The sequence below is a fragment of the Panicum virgatum genome, chromosome 6K (assembly GCF_016808335.1).
Source record: "Panicum virgatum strain AP13 chromosome 6K, P.virgatum_v5, whole genome shotgun sequence".
In the NCBI taxonomy this organism is placed as follows: Eukaryota; Viridiplantae; Streptophyta; class Magnoliopsida; order Poales; family Poaceae; genus Panicum; species Panicum virgatum.
In genome coordinates, this window is record NC_053141.1 from 16458064 (window position 1) to 16483264 (window position 25201).

General features: G+C 47.3%; 1 non-coding gene across 1 annotated transcript; it reads right to left on the reverse strand.

Moving 5' to 3' along the window:
• Positions 1 to 11148: 11148 nt before the first annotated feature.
• On the reverse strand, positions 11149 to 11255 carry LOC120639414. Its single transcript, XR_005661417.1, has one exon. It is a non-coding gene; the product is annotated as a small nucleolar RNA R71 (small nucleolar RNA).
• Between the last annotated feature and the right edge of the window lie 13946 nt (positions 11256 to 25201).

Here is a 25201-nt window from a genome sequence, read left to right on the forward strand (position 1 = left end):
AGCTTTGACCGCCCGTTCGGCCGTCGCCAATAGATCTATGGCGAGGGTTTCCCTCTCCGCAGCGGTTTTCTCAAGGCACCGTTGCAATGCAGTCTTCTCCCGCTCAAGAGCGGCCACCTTCACCTCAAGGTCCGTGACAGCAGACTTAGAGCTACTTTCGGCCTCTAGCTGCCGAGCCGCGCAACGCGCAGCCACGAAGGCCTTGAGAGACAGGTCCTAGGCGTTCTCAAGTATGTTCTTCAGCCCGGTGTCCATCAGGTCCTTCTCCATCAGTGGGAAGTAGAATGACTCCCCTGCCGCAGCCAGCAAAGTGCGCTCACAGTCTTGGCTCTCGAAGCAAAGAGAATTAACGATGTTCCCACCGAGATGCACGGCCATAGGCTTCGCGCCCAACTCAGCAGCCCCGGCCTCCGGATCAGCGTTGCGAACGAAGTAGCTTCATGCAGGGATGGTGCTCCAATGTCTCGACCAGTGGGAGGAGCTTCGCGAGCGGCAGGAGAGCGGCGGGGGGAGTCAACAATGACTTGCACCTCTTCGTCACCTCCCTCCTCTTCACTTTCAAGCGCGGTACTGAACTCCAAGTCCAGGTTGTGTCACTTTCTTTGCACCCAAGGGTAGCGCTTCAGCGGAGGGATGGTTACCATCTCCGCTCAAACCATCTTCCCACAAAGGCGACTGTTGCAAGATATCATTAAGAAGCCGACCCTTCTTCTTCAACGCCGCCAACGGAGACTTTCGCTTCCTCTTCGCCTTCTCCAAGGCGTTTGTGTCGGCACCGCCCAGGCCTTCGGCGAGCTTTGCCTCGGCTACCCGCTGAGGAGCAGCGAGGCCCAAAGCGTGGAACACCCGGTTCTGTCGAGCTCCACTGAGATGCCTGACTAGGGCTTTGTACTCGTCCCTCGAGACCGACCCAACCATCTCGTCGGCTCGGCTCTTGATAACGACAGGATCCACCCCTGCATCGACGAAGAGGCACAAAGCATAAGCAACAGCGGGGTGTACGTCGCCATAACCAGAACCTAGACATAAAAACTTACGGTCGGCTTGAAGGTTGAAGACGGTCGCAAAGTCGGGTACTGGAATACCCTCGATCCAGCGGTCCTCGACCAGCCAGCCGGAGATGGCCCAATCGGCCTTGACGGGGAAGCAGCCGCACGCGATGAATTCTTCAACGACATCGCGCGTGCTGAAGGTCTTGGACAGCTTTCACAGTAGGGCAAGCAGAGCCTCATCTTCGGCCCGGACATGACAGGGGACCTTCGGCACATCGCCAAGGGCCGGAATGTGGTCGATGACGAGGGGATGGGTCTTCGTGATGGGATCCAATGTCACCTTGTGATAGAACTAGTAGGATGACCAGCCATTGGCCCATTTGTTCTTACTCGCAGCAACTGGGCACGGGAGGTTCTTGTGAAAGGCGAAGGTATAGCAGCCATATTGGGGAATGGCGGATATCTCCGTACCTCCTGTCAATTGTACGGAAATACTCTTCGGTTGATAATGTACACTAAAGGCACGAGCAAAGCCTTCGGCGCTTGGAGAAAGGTGGCAGGTCTTCACCAGCCACATGTACAGGTTGAGCCGCACGATCGAAGTGGGAGTCATTTGATGCAGATATACCTTGAACAACCAAAATATGTCCACCACCACGGGGTCGAGAGGCATACGAAGGCCGGCAGTGAATAGATCGCTGAAGACAATCACTTCGTCGATGCGGGGATGAGCAATAGTTTTGCCCGTCGGAGGCGGACGAACGTTGTCTGTAGAAATGAAGCCGAGAAGAACCAAGTCGTCGAGGAGGGATGGCATCATCTTTGACAGACCGAGTACAGTGGTCGTCGGCCCTTTGGACTGATCCTTCTTCGGAGCCATCTCCGAAGATGCCGATTGTTCCGAGGTCGCCACTCTTCAAGTTTTGCGCAAAAGGTGTGCGAAGCTGACTGAGCTCAGAAAGAACCTTCGCGGAAGGAGATGCGAGGAGGCTGGGAAGCAAATGCAATGAGAAGTAACGCCCACAGCCAACGGCGCCGCTATTTAAAGGGGGGGCGACCGCGAGAAACCAAGTGCTGGCGGCGCCGTGGAGTGGAAAGACAACCGCACCCCTCAATACGCTTCTAAGATTGAGAGACCGAAGGGCAACTGTGTCTTTTCAAAGGCCACAACCAACGCAAAAACTCCCGCCAAACTTTGAATCTAACAATTTTGGCGCGAACTAACAGTATAACCCTGAAAATTTTCCTTCTTCGACAAAAGTGCTTCGCCAACTACCATCGCGGCGCCGAGCCCGAAGGGTGGCGCTTCGGGACGCCGACGGCGTCCATGGGCTGAAATCCTCGCCCCTCCTAGAAATTCGGGCCGAGGCTCCGAGGGGCTACTGTTGGGGACACCACCTTCGGCCTGATCACCGAAGGAGCGCGGGGACAAGATTGCACGCGCGTTACAGCCAAGGCCAGAGATGAGCGGAGAGTACGCCGGTCTTCGTGGGTCTTCGGCACCAGAGCCAAGGACGTACAAAGACATGACGGCGCAAGCATCGAAGCGAAAGACGAGCAAAGCCCGCCGCAGTCTTCATCGTACCGGACGAGGAAGAGCGAAGCCCCGTCAGCAGAGGGAGAAATATCCATGAAGAGTGCGATGAAGAGGACCGACGCGAGGAGGGACGGCAGAAGCAGCGGGGCCCAGCTGAGCTGTACCGCACTCAGTGTTTAGGGGAAATTACGTGTATGTCCAAGAATATTCTGTGAATATTGCCATTGTAGGGGTGCAGAGACGTAATTGTACTCGGGAGGTGTAAAGCCACCTATAAATACCCTTATAGTGAACATTGATGGGACACATTGAATAGAGAGAGAGAACATTCCCTACTTGGTTTGTGTGTTCATTCATTACTGTTGTGGTGTTCGCCCGTTCCGGAGACACTCTCCACCAATAATTATCCATCATCAAATCATGATAATCAACAGTAGAAAGGTCATTTTGTTTAGCCAATCTATAAGCGTCCAGATTTACCTCAGCGGGTAAAACGGCCTCTTGATCATAAACAAGCTCAAAAGGAGTAACTTTAGTAGCACCATGTCTAGATATATGATGAGCCCATAATGCTTTGGATAAAACCTCATGCCACCTCCTAGGATTCTCTTCTATCTTTTTCTTTATGAGCCTTATCAAAATTTTGTTACTAGACTCGGTCTGACCATTGGCCTGAGCATAATATGGAGATGAATTGAGTATCTTAATTTTGTAAGATTTGGCAAATTCTCGTACCTCCTTTGAAATAAATGATGAACCTTGATCCGTTGTTAAAGTTCGAGGAATGCCGAATCTATGAATAATATGCTCCGTAATAAACTCAATTACCTCTCTATGTGTCATATTCTTCAAAGCTACCGCTTCGGTCCATTTAGTAAAATAATCTATTGCCACCAACACGAAGCGATGCCCCATTGAAGAAGGAGGGTTAATTTGACCAATGAAATCCAAATCCCATCCTCTGAATGGCCAAGGCTTAATGATAGGATGCAATAACTGTGGCAGAACCACTTTGAATTACACCAGCTCGAGTGCACTAAACATTTAAATGCACCTCAACCGGTATAATCATTGATCTTTCGGGTAACATTCCGATGTAACCACTGAATATCTGATCGTAACACAAGTATACATCCCGCACGAAGGCGAGTCAAAGATACAAAATTCCACAATATTTTACATCACATAGATAAGGGGTGTAAATTACATCATAGTTTTTGAAACTAGTAAACTGAAGTTCTAGCTTTTACAATCTTATTCAAAGGAGTTTAGAGAGGTTTAAAAGTAACTAAGTGTAAAACAGAAGTTCTGTAGCAGAAAAGTAAAACATGATTATATACAAACGTAGTAGGGTCGACGCCATGGTAAGCCTGAGCATGACATCATTCAGCAAAGTCATTGCTGGTCGGAGATGATTCCCACTCCATAGATCAGCCTAGGCCAAGTCAAACTAGTGTTTTGGTCCTCACAAGTTATTCCTGAATTTAAAGTCACAAGCAAGACTGAGTATGCTAATACTCAGCAAGACTAACACGACTAAGGATATATAAAAGCCCTTTAACTAGACATGCTAGGCTTGTGAAGGCTCTAGGGTGGCTTGTGAAGGCTCTAGGGTTTCTTTTGCTGAAAAGCAATAAAGAGTAGATCCTTACTTTCAAGTTTTATCTTTCAGATTCTAGTTTTCTTAACCATTCTAGGTAAGCACCTATGTATACAAACATGGTAGAGGGAATTAATTTCATCCAACTATATTGAGTATCATTTTGTTCCACTTCTTACTCTATGTGGCAAAGGGATCAAGCAGTCTCAATTTTTGTGAGCAACGGACGATTCTGAATCGAATTTCCAACCTTGCAAGGGTAAACCTAACACACACGCTTGGAGCACTGTCAAGTCACTCCCAAGCAACCGTTGGCTTCTCATTCCAGTTCGTGGATCAGTGCTACTCTCCCTGACTCCAGAGAACAACTACATCTCTGTACTCGTGGTGTTGCAACATAAATTTAACTTCCTATCTCTAAGAGAGAGTTGCAACATAAACGCTTAACCACCGCTACCACACACTGCGACCTTATCAATTTCATCAACACAGACGGATTTCAACCATGAACCTTGTAACCAAATCCGTCCATGATCCTTATAGTGATTGCAAGAATGTAAACAATCAACTCCTATAAAGCTCGCGAGTGACAGGCAATCACTCGACTTTTGCCGGTCCTATTAGCATAGCATCTATTCGGACTCAAATTTCTAGTATACAATCAATAGGAACCTAGAATTATACATCTAAGGTTTTCGTTCAACTCCAATAACTTAAATGCACAAGTAAATAGTAACAATAAGTTGCATAATTTAAAATAATAGGATTATGTACCGGGGCTTGCCTGTAGTGGTGTCTATAGAGTCAGTAGGCTTTAGCTCTTCCGAATCGGAGTTTGGGACATCAGTTAATTCAACAACGTTGGCCTGAGCTTCAGAAAGATCCCTGACTGGTTCTTGGATGAGCTCGTATGTTCCGTCAACTAGCGATGTTGGTTCTATATGCAATGCATTAGTTGGAAATTAGTGAAGTGCTTGAGTATAGTTTTCCTTCACTATAAAGTTGTAAACCAATAAAGTAAACAATTAAGACTAAACTTAAAATTTTTACTTTACTAGGCAATTGTTTATAGAGTAAAAGGTTAACACTACTAACTGCATGAAATAACAAGAAGAAAGGTTTATATTTCAATAAAACAATCCACAGGAAGGATTTAAAAAAAATTAAGGACATAAGCCACACATAGCAAAAATGTGCAAAAGCACAAGTTAAAAAGGTCTACAAAAATTTATACAAGATTACTTATACCCTATACTATACATGGTCCAAAGCTCACAAGCAAAATAATTTTTGAACTTGAGTTACAATTAAAAAGGATCAAAATTCAATCCTATTTTTAGAACTAGCTACACAAGGATTCAACTCAAGCCCATAACATCAAATTGTAGAGCTAATCAAAAGGAACACAACAAAATTGGTTTGACATTTTTCTAATTTTTCTACATTTTTCTAGGTTTTTTCAAAGTTCATTACATAAAACAAAGAAAAGGTTTTGGTCTTTTGCAGAAAGGACCCTAGAAGAATTGCAATCCATTGCAATTGGGTCCTTGGCCGAGGTCAGAGGTGAGAGGGGGTTTGATCGGCCGATTCTGGCGAGGGGGGTCGCAGGCGGCGAGGGCCAAGGGGCCAGGGAGCATGAGGGGCTCGAGGCGCACCTGTTTGTGTGCTTGGGAGCTAGCAAAGGTGGCCAGAGAGGGGAGCGCGACGGCGGTCAGCGGAGGCGGCGGGTGAGCTCGTCGGCGATGGAGCTCGGGTGAGGGAAGGGCGACGAGAGGTGGCGGGTTAGCTTCACAGAGTGAAGGCGAAGCAGACCAGGGGGTTGTGGTGGCTGGGGTAGCGCTAGAACGGCGGCTTCACGGTGAGCAGAGCTCGCCGGAGGTGGAGAAGGGGTGTGGCGGGGTTTTGCTAGAGATAAAGCCTAGCCGGGGCTATATATAGGCAAAAGAAGAGAGGATAAGTGAGAGGGGAAGTCTAGGAAACGAGCTCAACGGAGGAGAGGCAAAATCGGCGACGGCGTTGGTTTCTCCACGTGTGGCCGGCGGTCGTGGCACGAAGAGGTCGACCTTGGCGGCGTGGCGTGAGCCAATGGCGCCAGCAAAGGCGGCGGAGTGGCGGCGGTGGCCTTGTGCGTGGCGTGTGGAGGCGGTGAGGTGGTTCGGGGATGCGATTCCAGGGGCGGCCAAGCTCGCCGGAGTTGGAAAACAGGGGCGGCGAGCAGGGAGGCACCTGCGCGGCGTGGCGCGCATGCGTGGGGCCAGCGGAGGCGACAGAGCAGGGCTGGTGTTCTAGAGGGCGACGCGTAGGGCGGCGCACGGCAGCCAGTGGGCGGGGAAACCGATGGCGGTGGCGGCCTGCAAAAGCTCCGGCATATCGGGAGGTAGAAGAACGTGGGGAGGACTTGGTTGTAAAATGTGAAAAGTTCAGGGGCCTAGGAGTAAAGTACAATTTTCCACTGAACTATGGCTCAAATGAAAAAGTGCCCAAATGAAAGTTGTTCAGTTTTTCAAGATCTACAACTTTCATGTTGTGCAAATTTGTACTAGATCAAAAGATTTTTAAATATTTTCAAAAGTTTGAGTGAACTCTAATTAATAAAAGAAAAACACTTTTTGGTAGCAAATTACAACAAATTTTGGACTAAATTGCAATAAAGTTGCCAAAGTAATGATTACAAGCACATTTACAAAAAAAAGCCCTTCACAAAATTAAAAATACTCCCTAAGTCAAACTCTTTTGCAAAAAGGGGCTGGTAATTTTTCATAATTACAAATATACCCCTGATTTAACACTAAGTTCACACATCATTTTATGTTTTACAGGCTAGACACCTGAGGTGTCACAACCTTCCCCCCGAAAAAGAATCTCATCCCGAGGTTCTAGCTTAGAAATGGACTGGGATGTTAGGTACCTGGATTCGTCCTAAGGAAGTCGGGAAAATTTCGTTGGAGATAGTACTCGGTTTCCCAAGTAGCTTCTTCCTTAGTGTGATGGTTCCATTGGATCTTGTACATTCTAACTTTTTCCCTTCTAGTACTTCTTTCCTTACTGTTGAGGATTTTTATTGGATATTCCACATAGGATAAATTTGGTTCTACTTCCAGGTCTTGTTGCTCAATAATTTCTTCAGACTTTAACACACTTTTTAAGTTGAGAGATGTGAAAGACATCATGAATAGCTGCTAACCGAGAAGGAAGTCGAATTCGATAAGCCACAGGTCCACATATGTCGGGGATCTCAAAGGGTCCAATATATTGAGGCGCTAACTTTCCCTTTAAGCCGAACCGCTGAACACCTTCTATTGGAGATACCCGCAAATACACATGATCCCCAACATCGAATTGCAACGGTTTTCTCCTCTTATCTGTATAGCTCTTTTGTCTGGATTGAGCGGCTTTAAGATTTGCCTATATAACTTTCACCTTGTTCTCTACTTCACCTTGTTCTCTGCTTCAGTTACTAAGTCGGGTCCAAAGATTTTGCGTTCTCCGGTCTATGACCAACTCAAAAGAGTTCAACACATACGACCATATAACGCTTCAAACGGTGCCATGGAGATAAATTATTTGATCAAGATAGATTTCCGCATACTTTTTAGTGGAGTAAGTAGTATGCACTGGAAGAAAATGAGCAGTCTTGGTCAATCTATCAATGATCACCCATATTGAGTCGTGCTTCTAAGATGTGTTGGGTAAGACAACGATGAAGTCTATACTAATGTCCTCCCATTTCCAAGATGGAATTGACAGGGGTTGAAGTGTGCCTGCTACCTTGAGATGACTGGCTTTAATCCTCTGACAAATATCACACTCAGAGACATACTTAGCTATTTCCCTCTTCATTCTGGTCCACTAGTAATTCTGTCTAAGATCCTGGTACATCTTTGTGCTACCGGGATGAATGGAGAACTTGGAGAGGTGTGCTTCATCAAGAATTTGTCTTCGGAGTTGATGATCCTTGGAAACAACAATGCGATTGTTGAACCATAAGACTCCCTTGTGGTCCAGATGAAAACACTTGTACTTTTCTTCACCATGGGCTAACTTTTGTTTTATAATTTTGATACCTTCATCATGTAGTTGAGCCAAGATGACGCTATCTTGAAGCGTGGGCTCCATTGCTATGTGATTCAAGAGAAAATTCCTTGGAAGGCCCTAAAACAAATTGAGGTTCCTTCCATGGCCTTGGAAAACTGAAACGCCCTTTTGTGGCCTTCTTTTAATTTTCGTTCCCTTCTATGGCCCTACCGTTGGATCCATTAGCCCAATCTGTTAGGGTTTGAGGTTTGAGATGAGCACCAAAATTGGACTGAACTACCTTGGCCCTTCACCCGACCCCATTCCCCCCATCTTCCCCAGGCGGCGGTGCCATCTCCCCCAGGCAGCGACGCGCGAAGGAGGCCCTGCCCCAAGCGGAGGCACGCGGAGGGCGGATGGCGGGGCTGCGGGCGGTGGCGGCGGGCGGGGCCGCAGGCGTTGAGCGAGGCGGCAGGCGGTGCCGCGGACGGTGACGGCGGGTGGTGGCAGGGCGCAAGACGGTGGTGGCGGCGGCGCGCATGGTGGCAGGGGGGCTGCAGACGGCGTCGGGCGAGCGGTGCCGCGGGCGGCGAGCGAGGCAATGGGTGGGGCAGTGGGCGGCGAGTGAGGCAGCCGGCGGGGCCACGGACGACGGCGCTAGGCAGGGCTGCGGGCGGTGGCAGAGCGCATGGCGGCGGGTGGAGCCGCGGGCGGGGCCATGGGCGGCGAGCGAGGGAGCCGGCGGTGCCGCGGACAGCGGCGGCGGGCGGAGCCGCGGGCGGCGATTGAGGCGGCCGGCGGCACCGCGGCCGGCGGCGGCGAGCGGCGTCGCGGGTGGCGAGCGGGGCGCAGCAGCTTACCGGCGACCCTGCCCAGCCCTAGTTCGATCCCCTGCTTGTGTCGTCATGTAGGGAGAATGAAGGAACAAGATGACAAGTGGACCCCACTCATCAGTGAGAGATAGAGAGGGCTGAGTGGTGTGTAATGTTGGTGCGCCAGGGGTATTTTGGTATTTTCACCGCCACTTAACTAGGAGATAACCGGAGAGATAACGGTAGGGCCATAGAAGGGAACGAAAGTTAAAATAAGGTTACAAAAAGGCATTTCAGTTTTCTAGGGCCATAGAAGGAACCTCCATTTGTTACAGGGCCTTCCAAGGAATTTTCCCGTGATTCAAACTCCCTTGTGGAACCATCTCTAGGTTCAATTTCCTCATTTCATTGCATATAGTCTCGTTGAATGATTCTGCCTCTACACAATGGCAATGTGACTTACGGCTGAGTGCATCCGCAACCACATTTGCTTTGCCCGAGTAATAATGTACCTCAAGATCATAGTCCTTGATGAGCTCTAGCCATCGTCTTAGCCTCATGTTCAAATCAGCTTGTGTGAAGATGTACTTGAGACTCTTACGGTCAGTGTAAATATTGCAATGGGTTCCTGTTGATGGCCATTATTTCACGTTCTGGCCGTCAACTTCTCGGGAATAATCGAGCTTTACACTATGTCTGGTAAAGCTCTTGTATCTTTATTTTGAAGTTATCAATATAAGTTATCTTCTCTACTTTTCTAAGTTAGATTTACTTTCCGCTTTCTTTTATCTTCTCGAGTTTGAGTGTTCAGCTCGAGCGCGGAAGTTGTACCACTTTAGTTTAGAGTAAGTTATCTTTCTGATAGTCGGGAATTTATCTTACGGGTTTTCTCGCCCGGACTAGAGTATCTCAAGTTAGTGCTCTAGGTTGAGGGGGATTTCTCTCGAAGGCCTCGAGAGAAATCCTAACACCGAGTGCAGACGTGGTGTCTGAGCTTAGTGTTAGCTAGAAAGTGTGTTCCACCCCACGGTACCGTTGCGGTAGGCGGCAGGTGGTGACAGCCCTGTCTGTCCCTCGTAGTCCACCACGTTCGGGTGCTTTCATAGCAGTAGTGCCGACTGCCATTGGACTCCCTTCTCATCCCAGTCTGAGTCCTTCCCTGTGGCCGTCGAAGTAAGCTCTTCCTTCCCGAAGATTAGTTAGATAGTTAGTCTGACCTAGAGAGGCTAGCTCGATAGTTCAGAAGTGTATCAGGTATCTTATCTTACTCATTGTCCTCCCAGCTGCTACCTCTCTAAGGTTTTGAGTCTCCGTGTGTCACTCGGTCATAGACTGGCCATTTATCTTATCCTTATATCTGGCTTACCCCTGTTTAAATTAGTCGGTTGATTGACTAGTACGGTTATCATTCGATTTACAATACTCTTTACCATAGTGCTTCCCTGAGGAAAAATACGATACCCTAAAATACTTCATGGTGAAGTGCTACAGCGGTGATTCTGTGCGCTTGCGGAATTAACATTCTATTGGGGCATTAGAAACGCCAACAAGCATTTCTGGCGCCGTTGCCGGGGAAGCAATTGGCTAAAGAGGTCGTAAATAGTCTGATAGACTTTACTAGTTTGTCACCGCTAATCTTAGCGGGCTTACCATTGCCCTCTCTATCTCTTTGATTGTTGCAGAGCAGTGCATGACCGGTTTCGACCTACCAAGTAACTTCAATTCGAATCCAGAAAGAATTGGGAGAATTGTGAGATGCCGTGTTGTTCCACCTCAGAAAAGGCTTACCTTGCCCATTAGTTGGCCATCCACTTCAGCCGCATCATTCATGGCCCAGAAGTCTCTTCGTCAGTTCTCGGCCCCGTCCAGTAGCCACATTCCTTCTGGACTGAACTGGTATCCGAGGATGACGGCTTTGAGCTGAAGACTGGACTGGTAAAAATGGTTCAAGCTAGTCCGTTCTGTGGAAAGGCATCCGAGGATGCCAATGCCCATCTCCAGAATTTTTTGGAGGTGAGTTACACCATCAACCCCAAAGGTACCATGACGGATATCGTTCGCCTTCAGTTATTCCCGTTCTCACTGCTCGGGAAGGCCAAGACGTTGTTTTACTCCAATAAAGAGGCTTTCAACACTTGGGAAGCTTGTTCAAATGCATTCCTGGCCAATTACTTCCTGGTGGGCAAGACCAATGCCCTCCGGAACAGAATCTCCGGTATTCAGCAATTACCGGATGAGACCATCCCAGAGGCCTGGGAGCGTCTGCAGGAATACATTCAGGCATGCCCACACCACGGCATGGAGGAATGGCTAATCATTCAGAATTTCTTCCATGGCCTGAATTAGCAAGCCAAGGACCACATAGATGCAGCAGCGGGTGGTTCCTTCCTCTCTCTCGATGTTGCAGGAGCGAAGACGCTTATTGACAAGATAGCCACCAATCAGAGTTGGAGAGGTGAAAAGCAGCCCGTCCGAGGGGCGTGCATCAGATCGACAGCATCGATATGCTGGCTACCAAGATGGATCTTGTCATGAAGAAACTGGAGTCTCCGCACATGGAGGCTAACCAGGTTTCGGAGTCTCGGATGACATGTGAAACATGTGGCGAGACTAGGCACTCGGGCATGTCATGCCCCCTTACTCAAGAGGATGCCAACTTTGTTGGCACCAACAACAACAATCCCAACTCGGGATTCCGTCCTCAGCAAGGTTGGAACTCAAAGCCCAACCTCCCCTTCGGAAATCAGCAAGGTATGAACTTTAATAACAATTTTCAGCCTTCATTAAAAGACCTAGTTTACGGCCAGAAGTAAATAAATGACAACATTAGCTAACGACAAGGTTTTGGAATCCTTGGCCTCACAACTAGAGGGCTTTAGCTCTATTATTAAAAACCAGTTGAGCTTCAATAAAATGATAGAAACTCAGGTAGCTCAGCTAGCCTCATCCTGTCCTAACGCTAACACGGGGAAACTGCCTGGGCAACCAAAAGTTCCCTCCAAAGAAAATGTTAATGTGGTGACTACACGTGGCGGTAAGTCCACACAGGAGCCACCTTTCCTGCAGGATGCAGGAACCCGGCGGAAAGCCGTATCCGCCAGCCATGCTGATGCTGAAGAAGATGAGCACGAGGAGGCTGTCGACCCCAACACAATTGCAGCCCAGGAAGACCCCGTGGAACCCCCTAGAACTTCACGGGATTACCACGACACAACTGCCTTACCGTTTCTGGAATGGATAAGGAAGCCGGTGGCCGACGAACAATTCGGCAAGTTCGTCGAGGTAATAAAGAAGCTCTATGTCAATATACCGCTTCTTGATGCTATGTAGGTATCAAGGATATTCTTGGAAATAAGAGAGTGCTTCCCATCACCGAGGTCGTGCAGTTAACAGAAGAGTGTAGCGCCGCTATACTCAATCCTCTCCTGGTGAAGAAGAAGGACCCAGGCTGCCCAACCATCACATGTTCAATCGGGACTCAACATTTCTCAAACGCTCTATGCGATTTGGGAGCAAGCGTCAGCGTCATGCACAAGGTAGTCTATGACCGCCTTAATCATCATGCGCTTGCCCCTACTGCCATGTGTTTGCAGCTAGCGGACCAATCGGTTCGCTACCCCGCGGGAGTGGCGGAAAACATTCCGGTGAAAATCCGGAATTTCTTCATTCCCGTAGACTTCGTCGTCCTCGACATGGAAGTTGACACCAAGACACCTCTCATTCTTGGGAGGCCATTCTTGAGTACCGCAAACACAAGTATTGATGTGGGAGCTGGAGAAATTCAGCTCAACATCAATGGTCAGAAGGAGACATTCGCCTTCAAACCAAAGGTCGAACAATGTTCCTAAGTCAAGGCAATCAACCGGAAAAAGAAATCCGAGAAAGAGCCGGAGAAGCCATCCATCCCACCTATTGAAGCCATCATTGAATACATAGAAAGTCTACGGATTCAAGAGGAGGCGAAGCAAATCAAGCTTCACAGCTACAGAAATGCAAGACGAAGAATCTAGTGTAAGAAATTTCTGGAATCGGAAAAGAAAGAGGTCGAATCAAAACCCACACCCAAGAAGGTGTGGTGGAAGAAGGGGTCATTGTCGGAAACTCCACCCAGCGATGACAAACAAACCAAAGGTAAGGAGAGTCCCGCTCAGGGCTCAAAACCCGAGCCCACGCCATGAGGTTCATGGTACGTATCCATCATCACATTGCATATAGGATAGTTTAATTTTCCTTGCATAAGCTTTACTTCATCTCTGCATAAGCATATTTGTTTTCAACCAAAGAATGTTTAATTTCCGAAAATCTACATTCAAAAGAACTTCACAAAAATTTTTGAAAAATTTCGGCCACATGCTAGGCCGGCCGGCCCCACATTTTCTTGTGTCGGCCAGGAGCAACAGGGAATGGGAAGGATTACTTGCACATGGAGTAAGGGACAAAGCGCAGGCACTGAACATGCAGGTGCAGGCCGGCCGGCCCCATTCAGGCCGCCCAGCTCTCCTTCTCCGTTCATGTCTCGTCACCACCGACAGGGAGCACCACCACCACCAGAACTATGCCATAGACCTTCACCGTGGCGCGTTCGCCACCGTGGGAGGCCGGCCAGCCTCACCTAGGCCAACCGGCCTGGCCTCTGCGCGACGCTTTAAAACCCAACGATGGCGATTCTCCTTAGTGCACCAGCAGCTCAGGTTTGCGTGTTCTAGCCCGAGCTCGTCCATCTCCTCTCCTTTCCTGAGTTCTTTTGCTTAATTAAACTCTTTTGAGTTAATCAAGTGGAGAACTCAAGTACTAGCTCAACCAAAAACAAATAAATTCTGTAGTATTTAGTGAAGTTCATAAACCTTGAAAACACCAAAAATATTTCCTTTGAATAAAGTCATGGAACGCTGAACGACGAATGTCTGTGGTGGTTTAACGCCCTGCAAGAACAACTAACCTTTCCTCTTAATTATCATATCCTTCGGGTATTGTGTGCTAACATTTTGCAGGAACCATGTTCGAGAAGGCAAAGGAGAAGATCAAGAGGGCGTTCTCGAAGAACTCGAAGAGTTCACGGAGTTCGTCTTCCTCACGGGATAATATGTCGGTCGACTCCGGTCACCATACAAATGTGTCCCGCGAGGAAGAGGAGCGTCCAGCAGTCCCAAGGCCCCGTCTCCGCATTAGGATCCTAATGATGGTCGAACAAGTCGCCGTCAAGAACGACTACGAACGGGAGGACTTGGAGCTACTAAAGAGGCAGAACTTTGGCCATGCCAAGAGGTTCGAATCGCGCTTCCTCATGAAGACAGGACTCAAGCAGGACATGAACAACGCCCTCACCGCTATCGGATGGGAGAACTTCGCCGATATCGTCGAACCAGGTTCGCAACTCTTAACCATGGAATTTCTTATTTCTCTTGTCGTTGAAGAAATCGGTGCTGAAACTAAAGTTCATTTTCGTCTCTTCAACGAACAATTTGAAATGAAATTAAAAGACTTTAGCATCGCGTTGGGTTTTCATAAAAGATGCATCCTTGACCCCAATGAGCTTGCTAAGAAGCAACGTTATGATCGAAATTCATGGTGGAGTGCAATATCAAGTGAACCTGTGAGTAGCAAAAACAGCATAGTCTCCATTCATAATCCTACCCTGAGGGTCCTAGCCAAGTGGCTCGCCATGGCCGTGCACCCCCGTGTAGACCTTCGCCTCTGCAGCTTGCCTGAGCTACAATACTTGTATGCCATGGCGAAGCAAATTCGCTGTTCTCCAGTCATAACCATGCTCGCTCACTGGCAGAAGATGATCTCCGGCAAAAGCCCCATCGATATGACCCCGCTGGTCACTCTCATTGCGAGGTATGTTGTTGACGCTCACTAACGATCATTTCCAGGCGTCAATTTGATCGGAAAATCATGAGAGTTTGCATTTCTTACACGCATCCTTATCCAATAAAGTCCCTAAACCACACTTTACCTTTTAGAATATGCAAGTTGTGTTTTCAAGCTAATATGCATGTTACAAGCACACTTTGGCCCGACATAAAATCACGGAAATTATCAGAGCACCGATTCAGGCTCAGATGGACCAAAAGTGATGCAAGAACCCAATTCAAACAAGTCAAGACAGGCCAACCCCAGCGTGGATCAGACAAAGAGGCCCAAGACAGCGCACCAGAAGAAGTTGGGGGCAGTTGGTGGCCCGGGCAGGCCGACCTGGCCCGTGGGCCCCACCACCTCAACCAGGGCACGTGGTGCTTCCCCATTGGTCCCCTACGTCGGTTGTGCTGGCTTCACCCCGTGGCTCCCTGTTATAAATACAAGGGGGGTGGAGAATAGGACACACACACACAACTCACCTCTCCTCTCTTGCATTCCTTGCATAGTCTTTAGGCTTAGTGGAGTTTAGGAGAAGTCTAGGAGTCATCGAGTCGCCGGTGTTGCTCGAGAGTCTGGTATGGGTTCATCTCTAGCTCTCTCTTGTAATATTCGGTTGTTTGTAATAGAATTAGACTACGGTTACTGATATCTGCTTGAAGTATGTTCTGAGTTATCAGATATATGCTTCTTGATATGGTTGCGTTATCATTCCATGCTTGCATTGTATGATCGCCCTGTGCTGGAGATGGTTAGTCTTTTGTTCTTGGAACTCTATCAACTGCTCTAGTATTCGTATGATTGATCTAGTGTGATGTCTATCCATTCGAAGGGTGGGGGCTCCGCACGGGACACTAGAGTATCCCTTACTATTGTAGACATGGTGTCTAGATTAGCTAAGTGTTACTGGATGTCAACTATATCCACGATTTGTAGAGGTAGCCGGCAGGTGGTGACAGCCCTGTCCGAGCCTTTTAGTAATCCTCCACGTTCGGTATGGGGGGTAGGAGGTACATAAAGCATCTTTTAACTTTCTATTATCTTTCTTTTATCTTTCTTTTATTTATCCAAGAGTGTAGTTTGTGTGCGTGTCACACTATCTCCTACCATGTTATTATCTTACCCCTGTTTATGCATGAGAATATCCAATCTAGATAGAGTTCGCCCACTAATCTATATATTCTCTCACTCACCGCCTTCCCTGCGGAAATATAAATGACACCCCAGTATACTCCCGAGTAAAATGCTACAGTGGTATTCCGTGCGCTTGCAGATTTATTCGTGGTTCATGAAATACTGCCACCCCAAATTAGCGTCTGCTGGCGTCATCGCTAGTGACGTTGGTAGGCGCCAACAAGCATTTTTGGCGCCGTTGCCGGGGAAGGCACAGAGTGAAATATATAGATAAAGTTGTGAACAAAATCGAAATTGGTATTCGCTTGCTAAACAGGCTATCTTGGCTTTGTTTTCTTGTCTTTGTTGATATGAAAACATGGTAGTGTATGACCAGTTTCGACCTGCCGCAAAACTTTCATTCCGATCCAGAGTCACTTTTCAGGAGGACGCAAGCTCGTCTCATATCACCTCGGAGATCACTCTCGGCAGTCGATCCAGTCATCGCATCGTCATCCGCTCCTAGAGCTATGGCCTAGAAGACACTCCATGATTACTCTGCTCCGTCTGCTAACCAGGTCCCCACCGGGCCCGAGGTTAACACCGGAGAAGAAAATTTCGAGATCAAGACGGGTCTCATTACGATGGTGCAGGCCAGCCCATTCTGTGGCAGGGCCAATGAGGATGCCAGCGCTCATCTCCAGCAGTTCCTAGAGCTCTGCAGTACTTTTGTTATCAAGGGTGTATCGCAAGATGCAATCCGGCTCCATCTGTTTCCGTTCTCTCTCTTGGGGAGAGCGAAGCAATGGTTTTATGCTAACAAGGCTGCTGTGGATACTTGGGACAAATGTGCCAAGGCGTTCCTCTCGAAGTTCTTCCCGACGGGCAAAACCAATGATCTTCGTGTTTGGATTTCGAATGAGTCAATTCCGGAATCTTGGGAGAGGCTTTAGGAGTACATTCTGGCGTGTCCGCACCATGGAATGGACAATTAGCTCATTCTACAGAACTTCTACAACGGGTTGACACAGTCATCCCATGATCATGTAGATGTCGCTGCGGGTGGAGCTTTCTTCTCGCTAACCATTGAAAGAGCTACATCATTGATCGAGAAGATGGTTTCCAACCAAGGTTGGAGCGATGATTGCCTCCAACTGCGCCAGCAAGGTATGCACTCCGTTAAGGTGGCCGACATGCTCGCTATGAAGATTGATCTCCTCCTCAAGAAATTTGAGGATTATTCCCAAGATAAGGCTCAATTGCAAACACTTCAAGCCTTGGAAACTCGCATGACGTGCGAGGTCTGCGGAAATGTTGGACATTCGGACGATAATTGCCAGAAACCCAAGAAGAAGCTCTATTCCTCAATGGCAGCAATGGGTTTTGTCCACAACGAGGTCAAGGGTGGAATCAACCACGCCCATACTACCAAGGAGGTAATGGGAATTCGAATTCTTTCGGTCCTAACCAGCCTACCTTGAGAGATCTTGTCTACAGCCAAGTGAAGATCAATGAGTCCCTTCAGAAGAAGTTGGCCGTTATAGACAAATCTATGGATACCATCCATTGCAAGATGGACTCTCCACCGCTATGAAGAACCAGCTGAGTTTCAATAAGGCGCTAGAAACTCAATTGATTTAATTAGCTGCTGCTACACCTGCTGCTGAACTAGGGAAGATTCCAGGGCAACCCGAATCAACTCTAGAGAGCGTAAATGTCATCAATGCTATGTGGAAGGAGCCACTTAGCAGGACACCCCAAGAAGTAAGAGAAGATCCCGGAACCCCAGAGATTAGTTGCTCAATCTTTGATTATGAATTTGATCACGCCCTTTGTGACCTTGAAGCCAGCGTCAACATCATGCCCAAGGTAACTTTCGAGAAGTTAGGCTATCCATTAATTTCCCCTACCACTATGTGTGTTTAGCTGGCGGATTCCACGATAAGATATCCAGAAGGAGTCGTGGAAAGGTTAATGATAAAGGACAAGAATACCTACATATTAGTGGACTTTGTAGTCCTTGATATGGAAGGAGATCTTGTAATTCCGCTCATACTTGGGTGACCATTTCTCAACGATACAAACACCAGAATTGATGTAGGGACATGAAGAATCAGCCTCCGTATCATGGGAAAGACCATGAAATTCAAGTTCTAGAACAAGAGGGAGGTATTCCTGATTCATGAGGATAGTAAGAAACAAGGGCTATAGGCAGAGCCAGGTTGGGATGATCAAGATTATCATCCCCCTTCCAAGCCAGCTTGGGAGGATTAGGAAATTCATACTCCACCAACCGAGCCAGTGTAAGACGACCAGAAGATCCCTGACTTCATCACCAACACGGTATGGGAAGATCTGGAAATTGTCTATCCTACATCCGAGGATCCTATCCCTGCGCCGCCTACGCCACCAAAGAAGACCAAGAAGGTGTGGCGCAAGAAGAACAAGATGTCATCGACCGCTACTACTTCTCCAGGTACGGACAAAACGACCTCAACTTGATCAGGTATGGAGAAAGGTCCTGCTTTTTGGACCCTAAACCAAGAGATAGCTTGGGGGAGGTTCCCTCCCCTAAGTCAACTGTATCCCTTTATTTGCTTTCAATAAAATTTGATAAAAAATTTTCAAAAACAAAATAAAAATGTACTGCTTTATTTCCCTTTTTCATGATGCGCGGTAAGAATGTTTTAACTCCTTTTGATAAGTTGAAAGGATGAGTTTTGCTTTGCTCTGTCATGTCTATTGTGCCTAGTTTGAAAAATAAGAGTTCACTTGAGTTTAAATCTGCTGGTTATGCAAATATCTTGTCAATGAACCTAAAAGTTCCATGGGTTGCATATGCTTGATTCAAGTCTAAGTTGTTGTGAGTTCAGATATGGCAAATAAGGTTGTGCAAGCTTGTTCTAGTGATGCTTGAAGTCTGGAGTTGTCTTCAATTTTTTTTTAAAAAAAGGCAAGTTCCCCAGCAATATGCAATGTCCTACCAGAGCCATATGTCATATTCTATGAAAAACCCTTTACACATATGCTGATTGATATTCTATTGAGTTTTGTCAAATTGTGTGACCCTAGTGAGATGCTTTTCAAGCTGTCTCGATCATAAGCACATACACGTCCCATCCAATTGCTACATTCCTACACTGGGAATTGGCACCACCACCCATTCATTCCACATAATAAGTGATGTCTTGGTGATCTCTCTCGTAGAACATCCCTGAAATAAAATAAAGTTAGATTATGGTTGCCCCAAAAAGAGAAAAGATGGCATGCCAAAGAAGCATGACCCAAAGAGAGAGAGAGAGAGAGAGAGAGAGAGAGAGAAAGGGGTAGCCATGTCTCAAAAAAAAGAGACATAGGGATGATTCGAGAGAGAGAAGTCATTACCTCAAGGAGTAAGCCATATCCATCCATCCATCCATCCACTCATACACTTGCACCTTTTGATCGAGATTGCATGACTTGTTTCTCCATGGATCCTCTCTTTGACTTTACAAGAAATAGAATACAAGTGTGCCTGCTCTTATCCTACCTTGAGCTCCACAAAGGCTTGTAGTAGTAGGGAAGATCAAAGGCAGATACTGCCCTGGTAAGGAAATACAAGATGAGTGCCTCCAGAGAGTTATTCTGGGAGCTTTGCCATGTTTTCAAAATTCTTTCAAAAAGTATCTCCAGATGGATTGCGGATCTATGAATAAGTAAGTATCACTCTGTGCACCATTCTGACTCTCAACAGCCCAAGACAATGAGATAGCTAAAAAGCCCCATGAAGGAGTAAGGTAATTGAGCAAAAGTATGCTAACCGACTTATTTAAGCTTATAGATGAATCTCTTTGCTTTAGACTATGACATCACAGGTAAGGTACAAGTCAAAGTGATTTTCTGATCAACAACCTGATTTGTCCTACTTTGCTCGGGACGAGCAAAGGACAGCTTGGGGGACCTTATTGACGCTCACTAACGATCATTTCCAGGCGTCAACTTGATCAGAAAATCATGAGAGTTTGCATTTCTTACACGCATCCTTATCCAATAAAGTCCCTAAACCACACTTTACCTTTTAGAATATGAGTTGTGTTTTCAAGCTAATATGCAGGTTACAAGCACACTTTGGCCCAACATAAAATCATGGAAATTATCAGAGCACCGATTCAGGCTCAGATGGACCAAAGTGATGCAAGAACCCAATGCAAACAAGTCAAGACAGGCCAATCCCAGCGTGGAACAGACAAAGAAGCCCAAGACAGCCCACCAGAAGAACTTCAACCACCGCCTCAACCAGGGCACGTGGTGCTTCCCCATTGGTCCCCTACGTCGGTTGTGCTGGCTTCACCCCGTGGCTCCCTGTTATAAATACAAGGGGGGGTGGAGAATAGGAGACACACACACACACCACTCACCTCTCCTCTCTTGCATTTCTTGCATAGTCTTTAGGCTTAGTGGAGTTTAGGAGAAGTCTAGGAGTCATCGAGTCACCGGTGTTGCTCGAGAGTCTGGTATGGGTGCATTTCTTGATATGGTTGCATTATCATTCCATGCTTGCATGGTATGATCGCCCTGTGCTGGAGATGGTTAGTCTTTTGTTCTTAGAACTCTATCAACTGCTCCAGTATTCATATTATTGCTCTAGTGTGATGTCTGTTCATCCGAAGGGTGGGGGCTCCGCGCGGGACACTATAGTATCCCTTACTAGTGTAGACATGGTGTCTAGATTAGCTAAGTGTTGCTAGATGTCAACTATACCCACGGTTTGTAGAGTTAGCCAGCAGGTGGTGATAGCCCTGTCCAAGCCTTTTAGTAATCCTCCACATTCGGTATGGGGGGTAGGAGGTACATAAAGTCGCCGGGGTATACGGGCTCCTGTTACTTTGATAGCGATCTCGCTGTTGTGTAGTTTAATCTCTGACGAGCTAACCAATGAGAAATTGTAGATATAGCTAGCCTAGCACAGCTGACTCGAGCTCTGACTTTTACCTTGCTCCTGGCCTAAAGCATCTTTTATCTTTCTTTTATTTATCCAAGAGGGTAGTTTGTGTGTGTGTTACACTACCTCCTACCATGTTATTATCTTACCCCTGTTTATGCATGAGAATATCCAATCTAGATAGAGTTCACACACTAATCTATATATTCTCTCACTGACTGCCTTCCCTGCAGAAATATAAATGACACCCCGGTATACTCCCGAGTAAAATGCTACAGCGGTATTCCATGCGCTTGCGGATTTATTCGTGGTTCATGAAATACTGCCACCCCAAATTGGCGTCTGCGAGCGTCATCGCTGGTGACGTTGGTAGGCGCCAACATATGTCGGTGTGATGGACAATGCCAAGGTCATCTTCATGACAGAGACCAAGGCATTCAGGTATGAGGTTGGCCTCGAGCACTTCGTACAGGGACACATGATGCGTGAAGGGCCCAAGAAATCTATCTTTATGTGTTACCCCGGGTACGATAGTGAGATCGAGCTCCCATGCCCGAGACTCTCTCTCTACGCGGTGAAGAGCCTAACCTTGTAGATGGAGAAGAAGGAGCCCGCAAGACGGAGTGTTGCAGGTCCACAGATGAGAAGTAGAACCCGGCTGGACCAGTAAGCCGGAGTAGGACCATCACGCCAAGCACCTTCGGTCTCCACTACTGCACAGCCCGGACCTTCTACTCAGAACATGAGCTTCGACGAAGCCAATGGGTATGCCTATGGCGATGCAAGCACATTCTAGGCCGGCAGTAGTGGGTGTGCCGGTGATTAGGGACCCCACTACCCCGCAGGTATGCATCCGTCTTATGGTCCACAGGTGGGCCCTTCAGCATCAGCACGCTTCAACTATGAGGACCCGATCATGCGGAGCATCACCAACCTCTCGAACCAGATCACCACACTTGGCACACAGCAGCAGCAGATGCAGGACACCATAGCACACAACACCGAGCTGGCTCAGCAGAGTTGGGGGCTGACTTCAGCCATGCATTACGACGTCTCCAACATGTTCATCCACATGGGGCTGGACCATCAACCATCCCAGCCGTACTATCAGAACCAGCAGTACCAGCAGCCCGAACAAGATGATGACGAGGAGGAGGAAAAGGAGGATCAAGACTCCGATGAGGAGGACTGAGCTTCTTTGAAGCTTGGGGGGGTCATAGTGCCAGGTAAGTCACCACATCCCGACCATCTTTCAGTAGCCATGCCATAATAGTTATGCATATAAAAAAACAAAAAAACAAAAAAAATAATAATAATAGTCTCATATGAGTGGAAATCCGTGTAAGCTCTTGCCTTGGAAATGATGAATAGTTGCTCTGTCCATGCCTCGTATGTGCCTCGTTTACAGCTTTTTTTACTCTCCTAGTACATGAGCTAGTTGGCACATTTTAGTTCCACTGAAAAATGGTTGAGTGGAGGCATGAGTTTAATTTCCGAAGTCTAAGTTGTTGCAGGATTTGAGATAGCCCAAACCGGATTTAAAACTGCTTGCTCTAGTAGGGAACCTCTCGGAATCTTTTAAAAATTAAATTTTTGGTGAAGGTTTCCCATATGGTTATAATGACCCATCCAGAGCCTCTCATACTATATAAACCAAAAATGAGCTATCTTGTGTTATCATGAGCTTTTCCAAACGATGCGTCCGTCAAGGAAATGGAACTTGCCATCTGCCGATCAATTTCCTTCATATACCCATCGTCTACTAGCCTCGCATGTCCGGCCTGTTAACCACCCATTCCGAGATTAACATCCACCGCCAGACATCTTTTCCCCCGCAATCATACACCAAAAGTCTCCACCATATAACTGATCATCCCATATAAGGTATTCTCATCATGAAACTCCAAAGTTATTAGAATCATTTCAGCAAAGAGAGGGGATCTTCTCAAAAAAAAAGTTGCAAAATGAGAGAAGAAAATCCCACTCTCCCAAAGAGTTGCAAACAAGGAGTTCAAATAAAAGGACCAAATTTCCTTCCTAGTGTGAGCCCATCTCTTTCCATCCATTGACATCCCACAAAGATTAGAATTTGGTTAAGTTCCAATCCTTCTCGGACCATCATTCGGCTTGGCAATATAGGTAACCAAGGTATGCGTCACTCTCCCTACCTACAAACTCCACATATCAGCCTTAGGAGTAGGGAAAAGAGGGTCTAAAACTCCGACCCCTTGTGAGGATCATACACCTTGAGTGATTCAAGAGTACCATTGGGAAACCTGAGCTTCTTTGAAAAATCTTGCAAAAACACCGAGTTAGGAACCTGAACGAGCAGCAGAAAACATTCCGGTGAAGGTTGTTCAGTCCTTCAACCACTCAAGACCAAGGGATGAAAATAGATACGCCCCATCCTCCAGAACCTTAGGTATGAGCCAACTTACTCATAGTACATACGGGACGAGTAATATGCTGTGCACAAGGTACCTGCAGGGTGTGAACATTGATGCAACTCCTGATCCATCGAGCCTTAGTTTGAGCTTTGCTGGAGGACGAGCAAAAGTTTAAGCTTGGGGGGGTGTTGATGACCATTATTTCACATTCTAGCCGTCAACTTCTCAGGAATAATCGAGCTTTACACTATGTTCCATTCATATTTTATTTAATTCTAATAAGTTCCACAAGTTTTGAGTGAGTTTTGATTTCAGGAGAACACATGCCAAAAGAGGACAAATTTGGGCCAAAACCCAGGCCGACCGGCCTATCCTAGGCCGGCCGGCCTGGCACCCCCACACACACTGCCACGTCTTCGATCCAGGGGCGATGTCATGTACTCAAGTGTCTCTGAGCCAATGATTGGATGTCGGTTTGATCGAATGGACCAAAAGGCTTGCACAAGGATCAAAGGACCCACCATTTAGTGCAAAGGCATGTCCATGTCACCAAACCAACTCTCTGGAAGATCACAAGCGTCCACTCGCAATGACGGTGCAACGGAGGGCCGAGGAGAGCCAGAAGGAGGCCGGCCGGCCTCCCCTAGGCCGGCCGGCCTAGCACGTGCAGCCATTGAAGCTACGCAACTTCCACCGACTCCAGGACGTAATCAGGGAAGTCCACGCAAAGGCGGTGGCCAGATGGCCACACTCCTAGGCCGGCCGGCCTAGGAGAGGCTGGCCGTCCCCACTTTGCAGCCATTCAGGCTCCGGCTTCGCATGGAAGCTAAGCACAACTGCCACAACCGCCTCCAACTGACGCCACATGCTTCACCTGCTCAGAACCGACCTTGGAAGGGCTATAAATAGAGCACTCATCCCTCACTTGTAACACATACCTTGGAGCTCATTTCTCTCTTCACTTTCTAGAGTAGGATTAGTAGTTTGGGAGTTAGAGTCGAGTCGAGCTTGCTCGGGATTCCAGAGTCCTCGGAAGTCTGGTAAAGCTCTTGTGTCTTTCTTTCGAAGTTATCAATATAAGTCATCTTCTCTACTTTTCTGAGTTAGCTTTACTTTCTGCTTTCTTTTATCTTCTCGAGTCTAAGTGTTCAGCTCGAGCGTGGAAGTTGTACCCCTTTAGTTTAGACTAAGTTATCTTTCTGATAGTCGGGAATTTATCTTACGGGTTTTCTCGCCCGGACTAGAGTATCTCAAGTTAGTGCTCTAGGTTGAGGGGGATTTCTCTCGAAGGCCTCGAGAGAAATCCTAACACCGAGTGCAGACGTGGTGTTTGAGCTTAGTGTTAGCTAGAAAGTGTGTTCCACCCCACGGTACCGTTGTGGTTGGCGGCAGGTGGTGACAGCCCTGTCCGTCCCTCATAGTCCACCACGTTTGGGTGCTTTTATAGCAGTAGTGCCGACTGCCGTTGGACTCCCTTCTCATCCCAGTCTGAGTCCTTCCCCGAGGCCGCCGAAGTAAGCTCTTCCTTCCCGAAGATTAGTTAGATAGTTAGTTTGATCTAGAGAGGCTAGCTCGATAGTTCAAAAGTGTATCAGGTATCTTATCTCACTCGTTGTCCTCCCAGCTGCTACCTCTCTAAGGTTTTGAGTCTCCGTGTGTCAATCGGTCATATACTGGCCATTTATCTTATCCTTGTATCTGGCTTACCCTCGTCTAAATTAGTCGGTTGATTGACTAGTATGGTTATCATTCGATTTACGATACTCTTTACCATAGTGCTTCCCTGAGGAAAAATACAATACCCTGGAATACTCCATGGTGAAGTGTTACAGCAGTGATTCTGTACGCTTGCGAAATTAACATTCTATTGGGGCATAAGAAATACCAACAGTTCTCATAAGATGATGCCTCCATATCTTAAGAGCATGGATAACTGCTGCTAACTCAAGATCATGAGTAGGATAGT